Source organism: Camponotus floridanus, unplaced genomic scaffold, assembly GCF_003227725.1.
Source record: "Camponotus floridanus strain SB8 unplaced genomic scaffold, Cflo_v7.5 scaffold18, whole genome shotgun sequence".
Taxonomy (NCBI): domain Eukaryota; kingdom Metazoa; phylum Arthropoda; class Insecta; order Hymenoptera; family Formicidae; genus Camponotus; species Camponotus floridanus.
The window spans coordinates 433,039-455,155 of NW_020229303.1; the positions used below are offsets into that span (position 1 = coordinate 433,039).

At 35.1% G+C, this 22,117-nt stretch overlaps 1 protein-coding gene across 3 annotated transcripts in view; it reads left to right on the forward strand.

Annotated features, from left to right (window-relative positions):
- Positions 1–22,117, forward strand: part of LOC105255483 (putative polypeptide N-acetylgalactosaminyltransferase 9) — a 195,327-nt gene that overhangs the window by 52,129 nt on the left and 121,081 nt on the right. Inside the window, exon 1 of one of the 3 annotated variants that reach the window (XM_025407548.1) lies at positions 11,915–12,283. The exons of the other annotated variants lie outside the window; for them this stretch is intronic. The gene's annotated coding sequence lies outside the window, so the exon portion shown is untranslated. Of the gene's footprint in view, positions 1–11,914; positions 12,284–22,117 lie in introns of those variants that run through there. 3 annotated transcript variants of the gene reach the window in all.

The following is a 22,117-nucleotide window of genomic DNA, read 5'->3' on the forward strand; positions in this document are numbered from 1 at the left end:
CAAAATATGAAAAATTAATCGTACATATATAAGTGAAAATTTTTCTATTTACTAAAAGATATTATATATATAAATTAATATATACGTGCTGCATATAATTAACATTAATTAATTATTATTTTACTCGTGCTTTTTTGCGCCCATTTGCGAAATTCGATTTAGTCAGCAGCTATTAGATGCTTGACATTGGCGACAGCTGTCGATAATCGCTGCTTCTTGTTATGGGAGTTCGCTAGGTTCATTCAGGTTTTCCTTTCATTTTCATCTGCCATCAATGTTTGACATTTATGTCGACATTGATACCTGTTCAGAAGTACGAGACACTCTGTCTCTCAACTGAGTTGATTTTAGTTATTTCTTTACTGACTGATACTGACTTTACATCTCTGACAATTAACTTTGATATTATCGTGAATTCCCCATGTTTAAATTTTATAAGAAAATTATTATCAATCAAATTTTATTAATATTCCTTTGGTTATCTCGGAGAGGTTGCGGATAGATGTTTGAAATAATGAGTAACTTTCTTGGTAAACACAAAAAATGTTTAAAATCTGCAATGCTCAGCAGTTTCTAATTAATAGGTATGCAAATTGGCATAGCAAGCGTAGCAATTATCAGACTTTCTCTTATAATGACAGTTATTTACGAGATTGGACGCGAGAGATTTTATTTCTACTTTTTATACGCTGGAGAGATATTCACCCAGATCTACTTATCATATTTTCTCAAAGCTCTGTTACATAATCACGATTACAGAATTATTCGTAATTTATAACTAAATTCGATATGCGAATATTTCTCGCTTCCGTCGTCGAGAGCGGGGAACGCAATGGTACGTAGGGTTGAACGAGGGACGAAACCAGATCTTCTGGGACCCATAGAAAAGCGAAGCATCGGTTGTCAGACTCGTGCGGGGTCAGGGTCGTCTTTTCATCGTCGATAAAGTTGCATGAGCGCTGTCTCTTTTTTCCTCGATCTCTTCGTATCCCAAGCGATCCGTTTAAAATTTTAGGCACGATGGCAGGAAGGGACTGAAATGAAACTTCCGTTTTAGTGCTGCCAAGCCGACCGACGAAATCGAAACTCCGGGAGGACGGTTTGTGCGATTGGATGGGCAATCGCGAATTCGCCATAGATATACCGGGAGAAATATGAGAGCTAACAAGAAATTCTGTTAAATGGACAGTCAGCTTGCGAAGGAAAAGGGAAATTAAAAATTTTATCGTTTACTTTTTTAATCTAAACCTGGAGGAAACGAGAAATGGAATATTTTATGTGCATGATAAGCTTCCGTCGAGCGATGCATGTATATATATATATATATATATATATATATATATATATATATATATATATATGTATATATATTAAAAATCCCGTGATATCTTTGAAATAATAATAGAGGGGAAATTTTTTTTCAATCATTCAAAAATTACTTTAATTAATTATTTTAATTATTTCAAATTTTTATATCTCGTTCTCATATAATTTTTTTCATTCGTCAACGATCCCAATCAAAGTAGTCAAGCTTTGATGTCAAGCTTTGATCTGTCAATCTCATTTTCGAAATTCCAAACGATACATCTCGGAAAATGGATATAAATATTGTTGCGCTGTTGTAGGTACGCGTTGCATCGCACAGTCAAAATTTTCTCCTGTTTACTCGCTCTTGATAACTATGTACCGTCGCACCGAGGTACGGCGCGGTGGTTTGTCGAGAGAGAGCTACGAGGTGGTTTTCAGCTCGTTGGGCGCCTTTGTGCTCCGAGGTCAAGAGAGAACAGGCAAGATTATCTTCCTCCCCCATTCCTCGCCTCAATTTCGTACCGTTGTGTACAGCAGCCCGGCTGAAGACGATTCCGCGAGAACGTTCTTCAGCCATCGTTTCCATGGATTCCTATCGTGCTCCTTCTTCCCGCACTTCGACCTCTTTCCTCCCTCCCCGCCACCTCCTCCGCGTTTCCCTATTCGCTATCCACTCGCAGATTTATCCTTCGGTGCCCGGTGCCCTCTTCTTTAAGCTCATTATCAAGTTCCCCTTTTGGCGAACATCATTCCTTTGTTCGGATATCCCTATCGACTCCTTCTCACTCTCGCACTCCCGCATTTCGATCCATCATACGCGTTCGCGTGGTTTCCCATCTATCGCATTTGCATTCGCATTTACGAGCGCGATCGTCCTCGTTCCCGTCTCCTGCTTTCTTTCTTTCCAGTTTCTACGTATCATTCTTCACGTCTTTGTTCTTATTTTTACCCCCGGCCCCTCTTCCACGACTCTCGATTTATGAAAGCGAGCGATATGGGGTAGCTCCACGGTTATTTGCCTCCGGAGACTTATAATGGCCGCTTTACTGCTCCCGTGAATAAGTACTTCCTACTAAATAACATCCGCGCGGGAAAGGAGACGGCGTGATGCTCGCGGTCCATTACACGGCATGTAGCTCGCCAAGTTAGACGCGAAACCGCGCGAAGAGAGATGTGGTTTAACCTTCTTGTAGGGAAGGCTGTATTTTTGCGGATAGTTAATACACAGACAGCGGTTGCAAGCCCAGCGGTGCAATTATAGCGTTTTTGATTGACTTTCTTCTCTCGCAGATTCCCAAACTCATAAATTCTGCACAGATTACTCTATAAGAGAGCATTATGCATTAATAATAGAAGAATATAATTAAGGATGTTTTGTACCTATTTTCAAAATATTGAGAACTTAGTGAAAATTGTACAGAATGTCTTTATATATGTTTAGAATCTTCGGTACGATTTTTAAATCGCTTTCACTAAAGCGTTCACAAGTTATGAGGATTTTAATTTGCATCGAATTAACATGTGTTCTTATGGGAAACGTATAAGCACGTCGATTCAAATGACAAAAATACATGGAAATAATATTCAGAATTTGTTGAAAATTTGCAAAAATTTAGATACAGAGAAAATATTTGGTCAAATAATATTATACAGATATTAACTGGTTAAAAAGATATTAAATATAATTCAATAAAGTTAGCCATGTATTTGTCACAAGGCGAAATTCTCTGCCAAAAGTTAATTATTTCGATTAACAAAATTCGGAATATTTCAGTAAAAATGTAATAAATATTAAAAAATACATCTCTGCACTGTAGCTAAGATCAAATTGTAATACTCCACACAATTTCTCATACTCAAAATACACCAAAAGACGATATATTCGTCAATATTGATTTTCAGCTACTTTTTGCTGGGATTGTACATACAAAACATGGGATATTATTGTTTGAAAAAAATTATTTTTTTTTATTTTAATATTTTGCCAAATTATTTACGTATATATCGCGTGATATAGACGTACAACACTTGTCAAAGTACATAATTTTGCGAAATATTAAAATGAAAAAAACAATTTTGTTTCAAACAATAACACCTCATGATTAATTATATTCTTTTATTATTAATGCATAATGCTCTCTTATAGAGTAACCTATGCAGAATTTAAAGTGTCTATTAGAAGCGACCACGTATCTCGTTGAAGATATAATAAGTTATGAATAAAGAAGAGGAACGCACAAAAAATACACGTGACTCCAAATTATATACTTAAATCTTGACCTGCAATTCGAGTCATGATGTGCAACGCGATCCATAGGGATTATGCGTCGAAGGGATTATACGTTCAAGTCCGCGATCTCGACGTTTCACAGTAGGAAAAGCTAATTTGCGATTCTCTCGAATACCCTACCAGGATTGTCTTCCCTTTCCCGGCCATGTAACAATCGTCTCCTCGATCTCTTGGAGAGTTTCGATGCAAGTTGCGCGCCATATTGCGAAGTTATGGAATACGAGGTTACGAATGGCGAGATGACATCATCTATCACGTACTAGGATGCAATTATTCCGACTGAGATTAACCCAGGACGAAGGAAGGGTCGTTGCGCGCTCGAAGGAACACCATCGTCATTTTGTAACCGCGCATCTTCCGTGAAAGATGGACGCCGATGATATGGAAATGTTGAATAACATTAACTTTGCCCGGGACATGAAAATTTATAATTAAAAAAGATAATGGAATGAATAATTTATTTTAGTTATTTATTAGCGCGCCTCTCGGAAGTGTAATATTCCTGAAAGGAAGTTAACATTTTTCTAATAATGGCGCGGATGCTTTCCACATTTTTCTTGCAAATCACGTAAGTCTCGTACAATTATTTTAATCGCGATCTCGCCATTTTTTTAAACTTAATTATAAAAATAATTATAAAAATTGCTAAGTGATTATTAATTCATTAGTAATCGTCACAATCAAATGCGAGGAAATTTGCACGTGAAATGACAATTTACATTAGGCAGCAAACAAATTAACCAAAGTAAATGTCGTGCGAGCGAATTATACTTCCAACGAATATTTCGCGCTGCGAAAGGACTTATGGCAGCAAAAAACTGGACATTATTCGGAGTTAAAGGTCGGCCAGAAAAACTGATTGCTCGTTTCAGCTCGATATCTTCGTCGTTCCGTAACGATCTTCGTGCACGGCTTTTTGCAGGAATATCATTTTGTACCGATAAATCTGCATTACCGTTCTCGATCTTGCGGCATAGCTGGAGATGGCCGAGTCTGAATCGTCGGGGTCGTTAAGCTTTCCAACGTCGCACGTGTGAGCTTAAGAGCGGTATAAAAAGCGGTTATTTTTGATCGATCGTGAAACATTATTTATCATTACTGCAGATGCACGCTATGATAGTGTGTAAGCCGAGGTATTGTCATGATACAGCAGTATCGATTTGACATCGTTACGTGTACTTGAACATCTTTCAGGCGATTTTTCATCAATAAGAGTAAATAATACATAATTGATTCAATTTTTGCATGAATTTAGGAAAATCGCCTTCAATTTATTCAAAAATAAAAATAGAAAAAATAAGTTATTTGATAATATATTACTTTCGATAAGGAATTTTTTCTAACTTTGAGAATGGCTATATTTTTAATTTCTTTAAATAATATGTACAACATAGTTTTTTTTTTTTTCAAACATTGCGTTCGAAATCTGTCAATAATTATCATCGAAACTCGATAATCAAATTTCGATTAACTTTTATTTTTCGCAAATGACAAAAAATTGATAAAGTCTACGGACTCGTCTCTCAAGTCGTATTCTGGTTATGATGATTGAGGATATCTTTGCTCTCCCAGCACCTTCCTTAACGCCGATAATATTTCAATGCTGGGTCAGGTGGCGAATATGGCGCTGCTGGAAGGGTGAAGGTTAAAAGAAATTGCGGCAACTGTCGATAGTCATTGCTCGGAAAGCTGCCAAGGAATTGACTGAGATTAATCGTCGAGCGATATAAACCAAAATTTTGCTGCAGTCGCACGAGCAAATACGAAGCGTATTTATTAGGGCGAAACGTGTATGCTTTTTCGTGATAAAATTTCGATGATAAAATTAAAATATTACACTCTTTTTTCACAGAAAGCCTTTTTATATTCATCTAACAGAAAGAAAAGAAAAAATTCCTTTGCACAAATATTTAATATGATTTTGTATAAAAACATATTTTATACTTTTTTCTATTTTATATAAACAGATGCTATTGAAAAAAATTCAATTTTTGTATATACTATCATGAATTTTAGAAATTTCCAGTTCGTCATTTCCATCTAATTTCTCAACCATGTCGCATAAAAAATAATATTACGATTTCATTTTTACGAATTCGCATGTGTAGTATTATTTTTTTTTTTTTTTTCGTTGAAAACAAAGCAGATCATTATTGAGAGTGTAAAAATATCGGTTCTGTGATATAGATTTTAATCAATGTAATGGAATGTCAAAGCATCATCGCGCGCAGATGAAAGGTATCTTCTATTTCGATGTATAAAAACTATGGACGCAATCAAATGGAATTTTTTAATAATTAAAAGTACATGTATGTACACGAAAAATTTATGAATTCGTTAATAATACAAAAAGTATTGTGAAAGTGTTTTATTCAAATAATTATGGTATTAATGATAAATGATTTGAAAAACATATTTATACGTTTTAGGAAAAAAATCACATAATCTAGTAAAAAGAATGTAGTATTGTACTTAAGGAGAAGATCGCGTGAATTTTTTTTCTGGATGATGATGATACTTTCGGTCGGTTCTCGTGGAATTTCGCCGTAAATAATGCATTATTCGTCGGACCGTTTGGCCGGTCAGAAATATGGTGGGCATAAAAGTGATGTAAGACCGAGGGAGAAATGGCTCGTTCGATCAGAGGCTGCTAGCTCGGTTGCTTCCTAGGTTGCGTACGATAGAATTTTTTGGGATGTGAGGCTTTTCCTTCCCTATAGAAAGGTTCCTTCTTCGTCGGTGAATTTAACTCGCGGACGGCAACTGATATGAATCGACGTTTCATCAGACGGGGAAAGAAATTTAGAGGAACGTGGTAATTTTTCAAAAGGATCGTGCCTATGAAGCAAATCCTTAAATGGGTTATTTTTCACAAGTGTCATGGAAAATTCCTAAAAAAAAAGTTTTGTTGAAAGATTTGCATTTTGAAGCTTAATTATTATTAATGATTATTGACGCGCTTGACATTAATAAATATTTTTATTTCGCTTATGAAAAAAATTATAACTTGTTGGTAATTATCTTCTCTAAGAGACTTGAAAAATGAGTAATTTGATCGATCGTGAAACAGAAACATGAGTAAAATGATGTAATTTTTGCAAGGAATGAAATATACAATAGTAATTTTTCGGTATATTTTTCTTTTCTCTTGAGCGCAAAATTCGAAAGTTGTCTGTGCTGTAACAGAAATATGTTTCATTATTTTAACAGATACTTTTATATTATTGTGTAAATATGATTATAAAGAGAGAAATTGCTTCTTGTCATGCGGCAATGTCTGCAGGAGCAGACTATACAATTTTTGTTGCGTTGGTAGTTGGAATGGAGTTGGAAATAAATTGCTTTTACCGTCGGCAAATTTAGTTCCCAACGGCGACCGATGCGGATCGATGCCCATGATCGTTGCACTTGTCGGGACCCTTCGGAAATGTAGTAATTTTTCGTGAAAGGGAGAGCTGCAGCGAGCTATCGAGAGATCCTTCCGAGGCTATTTTTTACGTTCCACGTTGAACGAGACTGGAGGAAAGCCCAAAAATATGCTTTCTTTAAAAATAAATCGCTTCCTCGGAAAGGTTTGTGTTCCATCTTACATATATTATTTTGCGGCATAACACGAACGATCGAAGAAACGAGACGGCGTTATTTTCAGAACCCTATTCCAGTTTCCGTCGTTGATTGAAGATATACAAAGTCACTTGGCGTAACTGCGTGCGCAAAAAAATAACATTGCGATCCATGTGAATCTTGTTAAATGTCACAATCCATTATTTTACGCTCCGCTTGACACGTTGACATCTACTACATTGCCCTCGATATTCCAATATTCTCGTGTCGCCGACGTGATATTCATGGTAGAGTACCTACGAATAATGGCCCACACCAACAAGATATTACGTATTAAATTGCTGTTTGTCTGTCGATTACACTTGCAAATCCAACAGTATCCAAACTTTTAATTATTTACGGTATCGCATTGTTTGCGCGTTGAGAAATGAATATAATTATTCACCGTGATGTAATATTCCGGAATTTGACATCGATGGAATGACAGTTACAATAGCATCCTACATACCGTGTTACCGTGATACCGATTGGAAAGTGATTGGGATGAAATCCGGGCTTTTATTTTTTTCCGTATGATTGATTACATCATCGTGGAATTCCTGTTAATTATCAAACAATCGAGGCAATATAGGTATATTTTAATAAACTTGTACAATTTGATATTCTTAATTATCGCATCGTAGTCGGTTGAATAGAGATTAAATTTTCGACGTATGATCTTGATGATGCACGAAGTTAATTAACGTCAGTTAAATTCGAAGCATTCGAAAATATCGAAAAATACGCGCAAGATTTTTAATTAGATTTTAATAAAATACTTAATTTTACATCGGCTTTTTAGAGTTCTCTAATCGAAAATAATTGAATATTCTTCAATAAAAAGAAATTTTATTACATCAAGAATATTCGTCAAAACTGACATCATTGTTCGTATAAATAAAAATCATATGCATTAATATGAGAGATTGCAGATGTGTTTAAATCGTTGGTATGACATTTTCATTGAAATACAAACACTAAGATAAGATAAAGGTAAAAGTAATATTTTTCGATCCAAAAAAAAATCGTAAAATGTACTATATCGGTCAAGCTGTATCGAATGAAATGAAAGTGTCATAAGATGGAAGGAAGAAAATTGAAAGTGGATCGTAATTAAATAAACGTCATAAAGATGAATCTATTCAAAGGTTCATTCGATCAAAATGATTCACAAAGACCCGAAGCGATGCATCAGGGACTCGAGTGCTTTTTTAATCGCGTGTCTTTTCAATGATTTATTAATTACTCTTGCGCAGAAGCGGGCATTTGGAGTCTGTACACATCGCAGAGACAATTACAAATTCGTCGAGTGTACGACATGAAACGTGACGTCAGACTTCCTTCGCGCTTCACCGGAAGAAATCTGACAGAGAACGACTTCTTTTCCGTCGACGACGAAATATCTCGATTAAGGCGCACAGCTTTATGAACGTTGCGAACAAAAAAGTTATATTATTTTCGTTGGGAAGGGTCCGAAATTTGATAGAATATTTCAAAATATAATGTGTAAGATTATTTTTAATTTAAATATTTGAATATTTTTACATCTTTCATTGGAAAAATATTTCTGGCGTAAAAGATAATAATAACAGCGATTCCTGGGAATTGTCCATACATTTAACTCGAGAATGTCAAGTCGAAAGACGCAGGCACAAAGATTACACATTTAAATATTCATCTTATGATTTACGGCATCATTAGCGAAAGGAAAATGGAAGTCAATGTCGCAATTAATTGATGACTCAAACGCATCTTCAATGCATGCTTTTATCGCGTATAACATCGTACATGGTATTTCTCCATCGAAGTATTAATACGGAAAATGTTCGCGGACTTCGCGATGGAAAGTCTCCGAAAGGAATTTGCGACGATAGTTGCATGCTGGATATACAAGTGCGGAGTCCGTGAAACGGATGGATCAAAATCGATACCCGGCAACAACACATGTGTGTAATTTCGCTGCGGATATTCGACGAAAAGCGATAGCTATCTGACAGGATCGAAACTTTGAAACGCTGGCAGCAATCACTCGGGAAATCCCGCCACTGATTAGACCTACTCTATTCTAAACGAAACCGAGATCGGCCGACCGCTTGGACCGATCGATGGTCCACAAGCGCATCCTTAATTCTGATTAAACGCAATCTTTGCGAAGCCAAAGCTCGCAATTTCTCGGCGTTTCCCTTATTCTCGCAATCGAACGGCGGAAACTTTTAGAATTCGCAGAATTAGTTTGCGAAATCGAACGGCACGCGATAATTCGGGATACCATCGATTGGATGTCGCGATAAAATCTTGCTTTTCGTTCTATTACTTTAGATAGAAAAAATTTCGACTTCCTTTACGCTGTCAAAGCGAATGTTACATGTACAATGGTGATCTTAAGATTATCGCAAAGTGAAACTTTTATAAATATCGCGTATAATAGTCTGTTCATATATAAGGGGAGAGAATAAAATTAAATTATTCTAGATATATTTTTTTTCGAATTCAAGCTTGAGAAATTCAAGAATCTTATATTTATAACAAACGTATATAAATTTCAATTTGCTTCATCTAAAAAATGCATTTGACATCGTTACTAGCTCTTTTTCCTCGTCGAAACGATCCCCTTTCGTCGCCACTTCGTTGCAATATTGTATCGGTAATCGAGCAAATTGCTTCCTTCCATACAGCTGGTTTTCGAATTACGGAGTCCATAAATAAAGCCGTACCTACGGGGAATTTGTTGGCAGGAATATCGGCTGGCTGCGACCGTGACCATAACTTATCAGTATCGCACGAGCAGAATTCAATCGCGAAATAAAACGTCGCGTGAAAGGCGACCGCAGGTTAACATTACAATCAGCTTCGCGAATACAAAAGTATTTTTTTGAAAAAAATAAAATTGTTCCTATAAAATTTTTATTTTGTTTTTTTTCTCTAACGAGCGATTCCGAATCGAATAGATTGGAAAACATTCCACAGGGATTAAGATCGAGCGTTTTCCAATTTAAATTTCTCTCGTGAAAAATATTTATCTTTATAATACCTAATTATACAGTAATATTATTTAAAAAACTAAATTTTTTAATCATAAAATTACCTTAAAATTATAAATAATTTTTGGATTTTAATTATCAAAATATAAATTATCAAAAATATTTGTATGCAATTTTTTTTTATTAAGTTTATACATAAAAGAAAAATGAGTATTTGATATTTGCGTGCTTGGAAAATATAAAACTGTAAAATTTCTAATAAGCAATTAAATTTCTAAATATACAATAGTGACTACAGAAAGATGTGTAATTTTCTGTATGTCACGTCGTTCATATTTGACGTTTACGTTTTGCCGCAGTCTAAAACGAATAACAGTCTTACATCATTACACGCTAATTATATACCTCGAAGATCTGTAATTTGCGGAGAGAAACAGTCGCTTTACGGCATGTATCGTTTAATCTTGCTTTTGATTCACAAACGCTAACTGCTCTTGCATTTATCCCATTCGGAATGCTTACTACTTGCTGTTGCTTTGGCAGCATACTAAAATCACGTATGATTTTTGTGTTTTTCGCTTAATTTAAATCTTTTTAATTAAAAAAAATAGATATTTTTATGATAAAGAAAAAAGAGAAACACTTTAAACATATGTGAATTTGTAAGAGGTATAATAAAAATATATCGTCGCTAATATCTAATTTCTATAGATTAGATTAGGTTGTCTGAATTGAGATAAATTTTTATATTGGCACAAAAAATATATTTTTTGCAAATATTCATTAATTTGAATCAGTCATAAAAAAACTTTGAATAATGTCGAAATTAATAATTTAAAAAAATATTAAAATTTAACATCATTATGAGATAAACTGTTCGAGTATCCGGAATAAAATTCGAAATTGTGATAATTGTAATTTAGTTTAATTCGCGAGAGTGTATGTGTATATGTATAATATTGCAACGATTTCTAATGGATAGTCCGTGATTCCTACGCAGGTTTCACGTATACCATTTTCCTATTGGATTAAATCCAGGAAAGATTAATCTCGGATTATAATTGTATTTGTGTAAACTACAAGTGATTATTCATTTAATCGTTTGTCTTCGAGGACGATTCTGATCGAATGCGAATGCATCATCGCGCCATTAAATTGCTTATCTTTATTTATCGACAAATATCACGTGGCTATTGATAAATCGTAGCAACTGCGTTACCCTGATGTCATACGAAGATAGAACTCTGTATGCGATCTCAGAGAGAACGACTTTTCTTTATATGGCAACCAGACGCGAAATGTAGTTTGCGATATATTCCGGGAGATTGGCTTCTCGAGAATTTGCGACTGCGAAAACTCTCGAGATGCTCGATATTTTGTCGCCGAGACCGCGTTTTCTTTCGCCGTTTACGAATAATTCAGCGGCGCCGACGTCTCCTCAACAGGTGGACGCGTCGCTATTCACGGCTTAATTTTAGAAAGTGTTAGAAAACGTTGAAAAATCGACAGCTGAAGAATCCCGAGCGTCTTCTGCGAGGCGATCGTTGGGCAACCGCTCGGCGGATAAGCCGAAGGTTTTGCCGCTGCTGCTTTCGCGTAAAGGCCATCGCGAGAGCTCCTTCTCTTTACGGTTCACCTTCTCCTACCTGGTTCACCTTCTCCTACTCCGCGAAATCCGCAGGTCGCAGGTGTACGAGCCGGCTATCGGCACCGCTTCAGTCATCGCCTGGTCGTCGCCAGGTTCACCGCCTTTCTCCATTGCGCTCCCATATTAGATTATGGCGCGATAGAGGAAACTCTTCGGTTCCGGTTTATCTTATCATATTTTAGCGACAATCAATGATTGCAACGCGCCTTTATAATAAGATCGCGGTGATATCTTAGAGAATTCGTACTCGAGTCTCGTCGGTATTTTTCCATTGATCGATTGCGAAAGAAAAAAGTATCGAAAAAGTGCCAACGTGGTACATTTCATTAAAGTGAAGTGATGTTCGAATGGCGTGTTTGTTTGATATTAATTTAGTTTTAAAACACGATATACGTGAATGGAAATAAATATTCAACACATGCAACTTTAAATGCAACATTTATATAACCGCGGGTAAGTTTATCGTTATGTAATTAGGTTGTAGTTTTAGAAAAAGTTATTCCAGATTGAGAAAAAATTGAACATTTTTTCGTAATATTTTCGTTATGCATGAAACGTATAAGTGTTTTCTTATTATCATAAATGCAAGATGTGTCGCGCATAAATTAATTATTGCATAAATTAATTATTTTTATTCTGCCATTTTTAAAATAAAGATTAACAAGACATAATAGTATATCATGTATAAAACAAACATAGTAATATATATATCATATAATAATATATATATTTAAGAATAAAAAATTTATGCTAGATATATTACATAAATTGTAATTTCGTCGATTCGAAACTACTTTCACCGATATATATTATGCATGATTACATTAATGCATAATAAATCGCTTATTATTTCTCATCGTGATTTTATTATATAATTTATATAATTGAATTTTATAATCGTGAATTTTATAATTCAATTTTATAATTTAATTTTATAATTTAATTTTATAATTCAATTTTATAATTCAAATCGCGATTTGATTTTCGCTCTTTGGTTATTATAGCACATTTGCAAATTATCGTTCTATCGGTGATTAAGTGTACACAAAACTCGAAACGTATCGCGAATCACACGATCAAAGCGACATATTTTAAATCAATTTTAGTTGCCTCGAGCAGTGGTCAGCTTCTATCTAATAATCGAAAATAAACCAGAAGAAATGCTCTTGCGATACGTAACCAATGCATGATTAATTTTTGCGAAACTGAAGTGTATTTTCCTTTAAATCAAATCATTGCAATTAAATATTGAAATTTGCAATTCGTTATTTAGGCGACAAATAATACGCAGAAAATGAAACTGAGTTTAAATTTAAATATTAAAATAGAACTATTACGTTTTTCCGACATCAAGCATAACGATGAGAGACAATTTTCATTATCTCATATTTTAAAGCGCAAATTATGCCTTCATATAGTATGTATGTGTATGCAATCATTTTTAATAATTGTCATTTTCAATAGCACAGACAAAGACGAAGAAAGAGATAGAAAAGAATTATATTTTAAAGCTGATTAAAAAGAATGGCATTTTCAATTAAATTAAAGACAATATCTCAGTTTCGAGAATATGAAACGATTGAATCAATTATTCTCAAAATATGAATATTTCTTTCGTTTTATGATATTTTATATTTACAATTGTCATATTATAATTTTATATTCTTGCAAAGTGGAATATATGAATTATATTGCAAATAAAATTGTGTTGGCTTACGAATTAAATGTATTATCTGATTAAATTCCAATATCGAAATAATTGCCGACAAAGTTGTCTACTCTCTCTCTTTCTCTCTTTCTCTTTGTCTTTCTCGCTCCAATATCTCATAAAGAAGTTGGCGAACAGTCTGGAAAATCAGCTCCGGTTGAGGAATCCAAGGGGTCTTTACGTGTCTGCTCTTCCTATCGCTACGCAGTTGCTTCCGGTAACGGCGCAACAACCACGAAGAAATTGTGCGATACGAACTAACGAAATGCTAAAGAAAGGCAGAGGAAGAATATCTCTCAATAATGGAGAAAAAGAAAAAGAAAATACTCCAGCAATCAATGTAGCGATGTCGATTATATTACATCTTCTCATGATTACGTTACATCTTCTGATTGCACATGTAATAGCACATAATCAGCATTATGAGCCTCGATACGGCTTTTATTTTTCCCCTTTTTACTTCCTACAATATTTATACCTTCCTATTCGCATGCGAGATATTCAATTTAGTCAATCAGATAGGCTAATGTAATTAAAAAAGATGTATTAATGGCTGGAACATTAGCAGATATATCATATTTTATTTATTAAACGAAGATATCAATTTTGTCATACGTTGTCTTTAAAATACACTATTCAAAATCAATTATAGAAAAATAAAATAAAATATGAAATTGATGGAATAATTAATGAATGATCGTTATTAGCTTGGACGAAAATTTACTTTAATTAATTTAAAATTATAAATTCAAAAGGCATTATAATAACCTACTTTAAAAATATCTACCCTCTTTATTATTTTTTATATCGAATTAAAATAGACTTTATTTATTTTTTATATCGAATTAAAATAGACTCAGTGGTCATTCACTGGTACGAACGGTCATTCACGTATCCTTATTCCGTTGGTCATAGTCCTTGCCGCTGTTCGGCAATCTGTGACGATCTGTAACGAATCTATTCGAATGGAATTTAAATTGAAGCACAGGCGCACGATAAACTCCGAGAGCGAACTATGCGCGAGGAGAGGAGATTCTTCCGTGCGCCTTTATTCGCACCATTCGTTGAAGTATGCGGTGAGTTATGCAGGCGCAGCGTATGTCGGCTGAAGCCAATCAGATCGATTGGCGTTACCGTGTATCGTGCGATGTATCGCGTTTCCTTCGAATGAGGAGAGTATTGTTTCCTACAGCGGAGAGATAGCACGCAAATTTGTGTGTTAGCGGATACGCGTTTCGGCGACTGTATTCCGCGCCTGTTGCGAATCCACGTACCATCGCGGCGATAAATAAGCCGCTTACGCGAATCTAATCCCTATAGTCGTTTCCTCTCTCGCGTATAGCGGTGCGGAATGCGCGTATTAACCGTAGCCGGGAAAGAGAAAGGACGAACCGGGAGACGGAGATTGTCTTGGATAAGAGCGTCGGTGAGATGACGAAGACGTGAGACGAGTGCTCGAAGGAGCAGGAGAGACGCCGCGTGTTGTTCGAGTCCCTCGAAATCAGATACACCGGATTTCGATCGTTATAACAAACATGTCGCATGTTTTGATTGTCGCCGTGACTCGTTCGGGAAGGGATTTGCATTCAATCTTATTCGGCGCTTCTCGCTCCTCGAATAGCTCGAAGTGATATAGAGCAAAGCCGGAATAAGGAGATGCGAGGCAGAAGAGAATCGGAGGTGGAGAAATATCTCTTTGCCATAGAGTCGATTAATGATGATCTCTCGTCTACCCTCGAATATCGCGGTTATTAATAGGTGGACTATTTGCGAGATTCGCAAGTAAAATCCAGTCGTCTTTCGTCTTCGTTCTTATTCACCGCTGCACGACTGCACCGCGGACGAGCGCGGAATTTACATTGCTCTCCACGTCGTTGGAGAGCCGCGATACGTGACGTGCGTGAGTGTTGATTCGTCGTCTATCGAAATGTCGCGGTCACATGCCGATCGCGATCCTGTTGACCGCTTCCCAATCTCTTAACCTTGCGCTTCACCTACGACACTATTCTCTTCCTATTCTCTCCCATATCGGTCAGCAACGCAAAATCGCCCTTTTATTGCGCTGTCGAATTAGGTCGAGATTTTACGAGACGATCTTTACATCCTGAAACTTTAAAAGGATCTGTCCTTCCTGTCGTTTTTTCATCCCTGATGTCCGCTCGCTGCCGAGAACATTTCGTTTTCTCTTCATATATTATTTTTAAAATATCGGGAAAGTTAGTTAACGATTGATTTCCTTGCCTTTCTCTTTTTCTAGTCTCCCTAGTTTGCTACTGATTATCCAAGGGATATCTAATTTTCTGCCGCTTTATAAATCATAGCATTGTCTGCAAGGTAGGCAGAGAGCTAAAATTAATCAATCTAGGTGGAAACCAGAAATTTATCATGAGATCGATAGACTATATAAAGGATACTAATAAATATTACAGGATTTTAACGTCCATTTAGCTGATTAATTGATGTCTAAATTTTATAATTCTATTATTACATGGAATAGAATTTTATATTGCATTAATTTTTGAAGAGAGCTCGTGTACTCTGATCTCCGAGTATATTCCTTTCATTAAATTAATCAATTATTTTCTCAGTTAAGTTAATAGAATTTTATTGAAAGTACCGTCAATCATATTACATAATATCCCGTTACTTTATGTCGCTTTGATAGTGTCTCTTTTTTTGTCGCATCGCTTCATATTGCATGCCGAGATGATTAAAGCGTGTCTGTGTGTGCGAGAAAGAATAGATTCATGAATATCTCATTGGCACTTTCACATGCATTTTGTAACAGATTGTTCAAAATCTCTCCGCCATATCATCGATGTAAATTCTAAAAAGCTTAATAGAACCTTCTAATGCTCAAAATCGGACTGGTTAATGCGTCTCGTTAAAAGCTTTGCGGCTCGATCCATTCTAACAATGAATTTTTCATATCGTTATCGCGTTGTCATTATCGTTCTCTATGGTACTGTTATATGACGGAAGCGGTCGTGTTCATTATCACGATCAATTATTATCGTTTAATAAGTCATTACGCAAATTGAGTTTGTGTAAGCAGTTTGTGTAATAGGTTCGAGTAATAATCGTGACCGCGGTTTTAGTATACGACTTTAACTGTTGTTACTGTAATTTCATATTCAAAAGAGATTATATAATAACATTAATAATAACAAAAAGGATATAAGTTTTGTGATTATTTAATTACTATAGATTCGCAAATTGAGAAATATTTGTTACGCGTTTCTATTTTTTTATTCTTCCGTTTTATTTCAATTTTGATATTTATATTTTACTTTTAATTTCTACGGAAGAAAAAAAAACTTTTGACTCGATAGTTATTTTCCTGTAATTATATTCTATTTATTGGCTATACTGATGAGTTTTGAATTATTTATAATATAATTGTCATGTTATATTATTTATTGATAGATCTGACTTTACGCATATTAATAATATTTCATAAATCATAAATTGTAGCTAACGCCAATGAATTAGATGCAATTAACAATGAATTAATGTGTAATTGTATGAATTCATATTTCCTTAAAAAAATGATTATATATGTTCGATGATTTTTTTCTAATGGTTCCCAAATATTACATCTGCAAATGTAATTCAAGGACGTAGCTATGATTCAATTATAATAATAAAACTCATCAGAGTCACAAAAATAATTAAATCAAAATTATATTTGTTTGACATACAATGCTATCAATTTCCATTAAAATCGGAGCTTAGACATTTTTTATTAAGAAATACACATTGACGTATCTGAAATTGCCGAGAGGATCTCGTTTCGATTAAACTGTAAATTTATTTCTCATCTCATTTATGTCAATGATCGAGCTTTCTCGTAGAGAACACAATTATGTGCTTACCCACGCGATCGAACTATAAAATAATCCATCCTGACGATACTAGATAACGGACTTTTATCGCGCTTCCAGCTGCGCGCCGATCGATTTGGAACGGGAAAGTTCCGCTTCTTCGTACTGGCAAACGAGATCATTACGAGAGGTGCTTCGCGTAGATTACTCGATTCCTTAAGTAGATTTCTCAAATTAGGCGGTATAATTAGATGGAAGTTCCGTACACGCCTGCCAGTGTCTCCGCCATTGCACTTTTACTCTATTCATTCCCTTACAAAGCACTTTTTATTATTTTTTCAATTAGTCGCGATATCAATTGGGGTCTTGAGTTTAAAAGTGCTTCTGCGGCCGCTAATACAATTCTTGACACAACTGCGATCAAAAGTATTCAAGATCAAGTGTCATATGTGTTTAGAGAAAGAGAATGAATAATTGATTTTACATAAATTAAAACATAAAAAGGCGATATAACATATGGAATAGATGCAGCGTAAATCTCGCAATCATTGTGTCGTTGAAAAATTTATTTTTTTTAGTGCATATTTTAAATAAATTCAGTATACACATATAATTTTACGTATACCGAGATCTTTTATTTAAAAATCACATTTTAATATATATGATAAACTTATACGCGATGTATTATATGATGTTACTACAATCTAAACTTTCCCGAGTCGTTTCTCGTAAGAGCATTTGAAATGCAAATTTGCCCGCACGGGCGTTTACGTGACATAGAATATACATGACTCGCGATTAGTCGATAGGAGTAATTTCTCTCGCGATGCGTTGAAGAAAAAAAAAAAGGTTTTCTCAAACGACCACGTATTATCGGAAAAATCTAAAATATACAGCAAAAGAAAATATTGGAATAGACAGCGGTAGCGGGACGCGTCCTGGATATAAATCTACCCACTCAATGTCACGAAGGAGGGAAGAAAAAGAGATGAAAAAAACGCGGTAGGCTTTTCAGGTATCTGCCAAAAATTCCGGATTCGGGTGGAACTCCGAGGTAACGAAGTTGGATGCGTCAAAGGACTTTGCGATGCACATAGCCAAAGAATACAGCGTTGCAATCATCCTATTTTGACAAAACTGCAGCAACCAAATAACGTTGTGGAAAATCATTGATAGCTAAATTTTAGTTTACTCTATTTTCTATCACGAACTTGGAAAGTCACATCGTGATAAGAGAAAAGTTCTGCTAGAACAAAAATCTATAATCAGAGTAAAAAGTTCATTTTCAACCTGTCGACAAATTTCTAAAGCATCTTGCAAGAATATGTCGTCTCTCTTAAATAAATTATGAATCTAAATAAATAAAAGATAATTATTTTAAAGATTATTATTTATAAATAATGAATATAAAAGATAAATAAAATTGATAAATAAGTTATGAATATAAATAAATAATGAATATAAATAAAGAAAAGATGAATAAATTATGAAAATAAAAGATAATTATAAGAAAATATTGGAGAGATATAATGAGCACTAACTCGTTGACATCTCATTGACATTTCATGGATAGTTAGTGCGCATATATGACATTGAATAATTTATTACTTTCGCCGTAATATATAAAATATGTGCACAGTTTCCTGCTTTTAAAAGATGCAAGAGAAATGTGAAAATAAACATCCACGTATCCGGAGATTCTTTTGCATGAAAGAAAGTTGCATAACTGTCGTCATATATACTTTTATCGATTGACATATTAGAAGTGAAAATGAGGGAAAGTTGGAATTGCTTGGATTCTTTCGTCTCGAGACTTTTGTTTACGTGAATAAATAGAAAGATTACTGACACACGAAACTAATTCAAGCAATTTTGTTCGATCGAGAGATATTTTTGTAGACTCTACACCTACAGAAAAACTTAATTCCTTGACCATTTTCTGAGAATAAGAAAAATATATTTAACTCTTTATAGCGAATTTTTTAAACGTGAAATTGGAAAATGAATAAACTCTTTGTGTTTAAAAATTATTGGCAATGGCTGCAGATATTGATCTGGTTGCATGAAGCAAGAGTGCGCTTTATTATATATATTTTTTTCGGCGCAGCGAGCGAATAAAAGGGGACGCTTTGTTATTTGTTCTTATGAAAGAGGACGGGGCGGGCAAACATTATTTAAATTGGGCAATCTCTCGGGACGATTACGTCTGCGGTTTCGCTAATTGCATGGCCGTTGCACTGTCATAAGATGAAACGTGTCGTGGCGTCGAACAAAAAACTCTGGTACGCGCGATTACAGTTTGCGAAAAGCTCGAAATTTCCGCGCGAAATGTTGCCATTAATAAAGCGCACGGTGATGTTTGCCCGGCATCACGGTGATTACGAGATAATAAGGATAATTAGATGAAATTCATCGTAAGAATACCGTGAATCTACAAGGCTTGTTCGAAGGGAAATGTCATTTGACATTTAAATATGACCAGGCGCCTCGAGAACACGCGTCCATGATAATTTCTCTTCGCTTGCTCAATCAATCATGACCGCTTTATAGAATCCTGGTTTATCTTTCTCGTCTCTCTTGGGATTGTATTGAAATATCAACCGATCTCGCACGCATATGTTACTTTATAATGATAATGATCCTCTATTCGCCAATTGTGCAATGTTTCTTCAATGAAATTCATTTATTGTTGCATTTAATATTGCAGACACACAGTTGTGCGAATGTGATACGTGAGGAAGATTTTACATCCGTGTTACGTGATTGGCTACAAGAGTCAAAATCGCGTTTAGGAACAAAAATATATATAAATAATTACATTTAAAAGTTTTATAATATTTGGCGAATATAATAAAAATTATTAATTAGTCTACGTTTTATAACAATTTTAATATCGTGCGTGGATGCCATCGAGAATTTTCGTAAATTAATAATGCATTACGTAATGTTTGATTCGTATATATTTGCAATTCCCTTATGAAATCAATAACTTTGTTATATATACATACGTAATTAAATTACGCATTTCATATTAATATATGTATTGCTTTTCTATATGAATGTCATCAATACAAGATTGATTGTAATATTAATTTTATTTTATCGAATTTTTCAAAAACACAAAATGCCTTCAACTATATTGCAAGCAATAATCTGTGCTAATAATTAAATTATTATATATAATATAATTATTATATATAATAATTTAATTATTGCAATCTGATGACGAGAGAAGAGTGACATCTGATTTAATACCGACACGATATGAACAGATAAGCGATTTGTATTAAGGATAATAACTATTGTATGAATTATGTAACTCGTACAATAGAAAATATATAATTATAATTATTATGTTTGATATTATTTATTATTACAATTACAATATTATTTATTATACAATAAATAATTATTATCCTTAATATTATTTAATATTATTTAGTATTATTATATTATATAATTATCATTTTTAAAACATCTGTTTATATCGGTATTAAATTAGATGTCATCTCTTCTCTCGTCATCAGATTGCAATAATTAAATTACTATTATATATAATGCAATCTGAACGCGAAAAATGATAAATATATTAAATTTAATTCAACGCGAGCGTCGAAATCGCATTGTTGACCATCGTGATAGCTACTACCTGCGATCATCTCCCTTCGTAATACCTCGCGGATCGATGGATTAAGTACACCCGGTTAAAGTCGTCGTCGGAGTACTAGCTCGCTATTTGCGGTAACGCAAACGTTTGCTCTGACGACGCGATAACATCGAAGATAACGAGCTCGATCGTAGTTAATACCGTCGGAAGCCTGTACGTGACTTCGTGACCAATGCCGCTTAATTTCACGAGGATCTATCGCCGTCACGTGTAACTATTCACCTATCGGTATTGGATCGCAAACGAAGAAATATTCGATATATATCGATTATATATTGGCGCGAAAGTTAACAAATATTTGTCGCCTCATCACGTGTACCTTGTCGATTTAACGGTACGCGATTGCGCATCCTCGCGTTCTCGATTAGTATAGGAGGCGACATTTCGCGAAGAGGACGAAATTCTTCCACGAATATTGTCGTTATTTTTTTTTTTTCGTCGGTCCTAGATTCGCGGGTTCAGCTTCCTCGGCCGATAAATTTTTCATCGCCGTTAGATTGTCGGGGAAAAAGCGACGCTAATTTCCGCGGGCGCGACAATCCGAGGCGGTTTGTCGACTTCGACGGATTTACGAAAGCTCGCGCGTCTCGTTTTCATAAAACTTGGCGGTCTCATAATATGCTAATGCACGAACTAATAAAAATTCAGTAGTACGACGAAAGTACCGCGAAATTTTATGCGGCGATTCCGGATGGCGGTAGCTTTTCGGGAATGCGCGGCGCGTCTTATGGGGATGGCGGTTGCTTAAAGGCCGCTTTTGCATAAGAAGAGGACGGATAGACGGGGATGTCAGGTTTTTATGTTAATCCTCGCGGGGAGCATTTTTGTTTGGCGCGAGGTAATGGAATGGAACAAAAGTCGCGGAAAATTTAAGACGCCTCTTTATTTTCTCTCATTCCCGCCGCTGCTTTCCCACTTTTCGCCACTCGTTGACCTTTGAAGCCGTGATGAAATTCCAGCGGCGTAAATGGTACAGAGTCGAGTTTGTTTGTTCGGGATGATCGTATAACGCGGATTACGTAAAGCTGCCGAAATATTTCGCGTTTTTTTTTTTCTTATTTTCGAATAAATGAAGGTAAACATTTAAA